This window comes from Bison bison, unplaced genomic scaffold (assembly GCF_000754665.1).
Source record: "Bison bison bison isolate TAMUID 2011002044 unplaced genomic scaffold, Bison_UMD1.0 scf7180017848573, whole genome shotgun sequence".
Classification (NCBI taxonomy): Eukaryota; Metazoa; Chordata; class Mammalia; order Artiodactyla; family Bovidae; genus Bison; species Bison bison.
In genome coordinates, this window is record NW_011479146.1 from 22,747 (window position 1) to 28,573 (window position 5,827).

The 5,827-nt window shown below is 47.6% G+C and overlaps 1 protein-coding gene across 1 annotated transcript in view; it reads right to left on the minus strand.

Annotated features, from left to right (window-relative positions):
• The window catches only part of SUN1 (Sad1 and UNC84 domain containing 1), a gene marked incomplete at its 3' end in the record, with an annotated part of 26,554 nt that overhangs the window by 18,750 nt on the left and 1,977 nt on the right, over nucleotides 1-5,827 (minus strand). The window contains exon 2 of the mRNA XM_010845500.1: nucleotides 42-178. The remainder of the gene's footprint in view (nucleotides 1-41; nucleotides 179-5,827) is intronic.

Genomic DNA, 5,827 nt, shown 5'->3' on the forward strand with positions numbered 1-5,827 from the left:
GTCTGAGTGGAGGCGGCGGGGGAGGGGGGTGCAGCGCTCACCTCGGCAGACGCAGCCCGGAATGGAGAAGGGAGCTCAGGTGTCGCCCTCTGCTCCTGTCCCAACGGCCACACACGTAGGCCAGCCCGCACGGGCAAAAGGAGGTCCTCTGTCTAGACTGCAGACGCTGGTCTCAAACCTAGGAAATCAAACAAGCGTCTTTACCAACATGTAGATCCTAGCGGGGCTTTCAAGTATGAGTTAAGATGCCTCATCTGTGACACTTGGCTTCCCCTGTAATGCTCTCCCCTGGCCCAGGGCACACTGCAATATTTACACCATATGGGAGACATGAAATACAAAGTTCAGTTTTTGTTCTTGAATGTTTTGGTCAAAAGTGAATTTTAGTTCTACCAGGACATATAATTTGAATCTCTACTATTTAGAATATTTGTACTCATCTAATAACAATTTAGAAAACATGCCCGAAAAATATTAAAAATTACAAGTCACATGGTTGAAAATAGACTGAAGCAAATGGCAATACCAAAGAAAGAAAATAAAACTGTTAATAGCCCTGAAATAAATTAGCACAAAATATTTTCTTAAGAAATGCTATCAGTTCTAAAATAAAACTAGAAAAAAAATCAAACTGTGAAACTGGTCGGAGCATTTCTTCTCATTATTACAAACTGCAAGCACCATCATCTAGTAGATACTTTTTACTAAACCATGCCTAAGACCATCAGAATGTGCTCCAAAGGCACTGTGTTTATCAAGGTTTCTAAGAACTGATGGGGTTGCTGACCAAGTGGGCTCAGCCCAGAAGTGAGCCCGACGGACACAGGCTGACATGGCTTCCCTGCACAAATCCTCGGGAACAACACAGCTGCCCTGTCAGCCCCCACCGGAGTCCCCTGTGAGCACCGCACCTCGCCCTCAGGAAGCGCGGCCGTCCAAGGGGACGCCGGACGCGCTGGACTGCACCCTCCCCTCTTTGGGCGCAGGCCGTGTCCGAGGCTCTGAGCTGAGCTGAGGCGGAGGCTGCACTGCCCGCCCTGGCCCTCGCACCCGCACACGAGGCCCAGCCTCACTCCCACCAACCCTTCACCACCCAGGGCTTGGCTGTCAGCGTGCACCTGGGCAATCCGGTGCTTCTTTATCACATGCCTTGTACAGAAGAATTTTAAAACTAAAATTCAGAGGTACCCTTTAAAAATTAGTACTATAGTGATTTTAAAAACATCAGTACTGTATCTTATTGGTGATTTTGGCCTCACCGCAGGGCATGTGGGATCTTGGTTCCCTGACCAGGGACTGAACTCTCGCCCCCTGCAGTGGGCTTAACCACTGACTGCCTGGGAAGCCCTGAGTACTCTGCTGCTAAGTCGCTTCAGTCGTGTCCGACCCTGTGCGACCCCACAGACGGCAGCCCACCAGGCTCCCCCATCTCTGGGATTCTCCAAGCAAGAACACTGGAGTGGGTTGCCATTTCCTTCTCCAATGCATGAAAGTGAAAAGTGAAAGGGAAGTTGCTCAGTCATGTCCGACTCTTCGAGACCCCAAGGACTGCAGCCCACCAGGCTCCTCCGTCCATGGGATTCTCCAGGCAAGAGTACTAGAGTGGGGTGCCATTGCCTTCTTCCCAAGAGTACTCTACTTGAACATAATCACTTTGCTCAGATTTAATCCTGTTAAAACTCCTAACACAGAGACTAAAAATATTAGTTATATTTCCCTACAGATTAGAAATAAACATAAACTGGCTTAGACATTATTGTTTTCCAAATATCATGTTCAATGTAATTACTTCCACAACATAATAAACAGGAATTGGCATTACCTACCTGTTTTCATTTTAAGGAGGCAAAACACTGCTAGTTTATGGAAAACTATGGTTTATACTAGAATACTTAAAAAATGATCTCGTTATTTAAAACAGCGAATCAGAAACAAATGAGTATAACCTAAAAATATGTGAAAGACCTTCACAGAACATTGTATGTTTTATATATATACTTGAATGTATTTTTAAAACTTCAAGAAAAATACTACACTAAATTTAATTGTAAATTACAGAGAATGAGACTACCCTGCCTGGGACTGTTCAAGTTTTCTTTTAAAAGAATAGGTAGATAATATACGTATAACTGAATCACTTTGCTGTACACCTGAAACACAACACTGTTAATCAACTAAATTCCAGTACAAAATAAAAAGGTTTTAAAAAATAAATAAGGAGTAGGTTTTGGTCTTATAACTTAAACAATTAACCCAGTAACTATTATTTTCAAAAAGAAAAAGAAGGCTGGTCTCCATCTGTGAAGCGGTGTGAGGCGGCCAGACCTGGGGTTCTCGCTCAGCGGTGGGAGCCTGGCCCCCGCCCTGCGGCAGGCCTCGGCCCGTCACCACCCCACCTGCCCAGCACCATCTGGCTGGAGGGTGGGAGCACCCAACAGGAGTCGGGTATTACCAGCAGCAACTCTGTACTGACAGCTTCCAGCCAAGATCTGAGGTTTCTTTTTTCAGAAATGATGAAATAGGAAAAGAGGCAGGCTAGATAGCTTTGTTTACATAATAGCGGAGTTTTCGGGGAAATGACTCCTCCTATGTGAAGATGCATTATCACCTGCTTCCATCTCCCAGTGATATGCACTCGATGGTTTTAATAAAGCCTGTGCTTCCTCTCACAGGGAGATCTGCCTCAGTGTTTCAGCAAAGGCAGCTCACTTTCTGCCCGTTACTGTAAAGGGTTTTTCTTCTTAGAAGACAGAAAACATGACCCCACAGTTCTCAGACCCAGACTGCACTGACTTTCCTTCCAGCGGTGCGGTCAGAAGAGATGTGCCCGGCACCTCCCCTGGAAAGAGTTCGGTGACAGCGAGTGACGGAGGGCCTTCCGGGACAACGCCGGGTGGTGATCCGGGGCCCCCACACCCCATGGGGCTCCTCGGGACACCAGAGGCCACTCTGGCAGGCGAAAGCCCTCTGTCTCATCCTGCAGGCGGCTTGTCTCTTTCTCCCCGTTGCACAGGAGTTAGGTGGCATGCCTGGGCTGGCCCCGTCTGTTGCTGAACAGACGTGTGTGATCGGCCCAGGCTCAGCCCTCCCCTGGAAGGCCTTCCTAACCCAGAGCCCGGGACAGGCTGTCATGGGTTCTGCTGCCCACGCAGATCTGACCTCCGCACTTTCCGCCATTTTTAACTCATCTAGTCCATCTGTTGCTTCTTTGTATACCTGAGGGAGGCATCGGATTCTACTTCTGCACGTCACCCACTGAATTCAAGGGGAGCAACCACCGCCCCCCTGGAACAGCGGTACCCTCCCTTGGGCCAGTCCTCCGCCCCCCGACCATCTCTCGCTGGCTTCCTGGGAGCGAGCACCCCTAATTTCCCCCTAAGCAGTCTTGCCTTCTCAAGCCAGAAAACTGCCAGAATGGTCCAAAAAGAGATTCAACCATCTCCCTCCCTTCAGACCCCATGGCTCCCAGCACCTACAAACGAGACAAACCAGGGCTCCATCTCCCACCACCCACATCACAGCTTCACTGAGAGCCTGGTCCCAGGTAGCCCTCTCCCTCTGCTCCGTTTACGTACAGCTCCAGTGCCCTTCTCTTGTCTGGGATGCCCTCCTGATCCTGATTCCCACTCCCTTGGTCTCCTGCCACCCCAACTGCTCCCGGCTAACTTCTATGCACCCTCAGGCTATAGCGGAAAGACCACCTCCAGGAAGCATCCAAATTATGTGCCAATTTTAGAGCTCCCTGGTGTTTAACCACATAGGAGAAATATGCTGTTGATTAATGAGTCTTTTTCTCCAACTAGACCGTGAACTCTCTGAGGGTAGGAGCTAACCCTGACTCGTAGAACCAAGAATATCACACAGGTGCCTAGAGACACGGGAGAAGTCGTTGCTACCACACTGCTTTGCCTTTAACCTGAAAACACTCCTTGTTCCCCTCATCCCTCTCTCGGCTCCCCCTACCCCGTGTTGGATGAACTCCTAAAGAGCAGTGCGGCTCCACACATCTGGTCCCCACACTCCTTCTCCTCATTAACCTGAAGCACTTCGTGTGTTTCCTCATTTAATCAGAACTGTGGCGTCTGCTGCTTCATTTCCAACTATAACTGGGAACAGCCAGAAACAATAATCACAGGATTTTACTGCTACTATAAAGGTAAACACTCGATCCACACCATTTCGAAATCACCCTTTTTAATGCTCTGTCCTCCTGCATGTGAAGTACCGGGCTAAAAGTGAGCGTTCACCAGTACTAAAAGGATTTGTAGCATAAACAGCAAGTAAAGAAACCTTTAAATAGATGTTTTTCATATTTTAGATAAGGCTCCCATCTTCCAATAATATTAAAGATCAAACAAAGAAAACAGAATGACTAAGAGCAAAGCAACTGGGCAAAGCACTCTTTTGTTTTGAAGCCGTGTGCGCCCTGGGGAACCCCTCACGCCACCGGGGAGCCACTGATCTGCGCTTAATTACTCTCACACGACTCAAGTCTCGCCCCTGCAGCTTTACTCTGCACAAATATCTAAAACCATCTGTCACATGGTTCTTAGTCCCTAAACTAAAATTCAGTCAATAACGGTTCATGGAGTGCCCCTCTGCCAGTAAATGAAAAGCAAAGCACTCAACTAACAAGCAGGACTACAGATACAATTCAAACTGCAAAACTGACCGATGAATCACACAGGCCACTTAACAGAGCAGTAAATTACAGCACTGATTATAACAAACAGCAGGTTATAAACAGCACCACTGTGGTCTATACTTTGTCTATCCTAAATTTATTTTAGCCCAAAGAAAGTAAAGTTTCAAATGGAGCCAGTCTAGTCTCTTCTATCTGGACATCGAGTGGGCTAAGCTGTCCAAAATAGCAACGAGTTCCAAACTTAGGAAAAAAGGGAGGAAGCAAACACAGGTGTTTTCAGTCAAGAAGATAATACTGCGGCCCTCCTGCAGGAACCACAGAGCACAACTACTCTCCGAAATATTCACAGGAACATCACATGTGCTCGACTGGAATTACTGTTTCGTTCCCACTGCCCTGCAAACCCCAATGTGGGTGCTCAAATTTCGGGTGTGTTCAGGACCTCTTAGCTTGAGTCAACAGTGGGCCCCATGAAACACCCTGCAGTTGTCCGGGTTCTCACCTCCCCTTGAAATATAGAGGTACGGACAGGTATTGCAGTGCTGAAGCTGGCTTCATCCTGTCACTACTGCTACCAAAAGTGCCTGGCATTTACTGAACAGGAGGAAAAACAATAGCAAGAAACTTGGAAACTAGAAAACAGATGGATGAATGAAAACTCATGCAGGCCAGAAACAGCGAAACCATAAGCTTCAATGAGGAACACTGAGAAATAGCCCAGTTTTCATCATGGAACCCTAAAAGTCTGAAGATGGTGACACCTGTAAACACTTGGAAGTAAGGACGTAGAGCGGAATCAAAATACAGGACGAACCAAACAATGAAAGTCCGCTTAAGAAGCAATTAGGCAAAACCACGTGATCATCTCAACTGGAGCAGGAAAAGCATCTGTCAAAATCCAACAGTTCTTCGTGACAAAAACATTGAACAAACTAGGAAAAGAGAACTTCCTCTATCTGACAAAGGGATTTGGCAATGGCACCCCACTCCAGTACTCTTGCCTGGAAAATCCCATGGACGGAGGAGCCTGGTAGGCTGCAGTCCATGGGGTCGCTAAGAGTTGGACACGACTAAGCGACTTCACTTTCACTTTTCACTTCCACACATTGGAGAAGGAAATGGCAACCCACTCCAGTGTTCTTGCCTGGAGAATCCCAGGGAGGGGGGAGCCTAGTGGGCTGC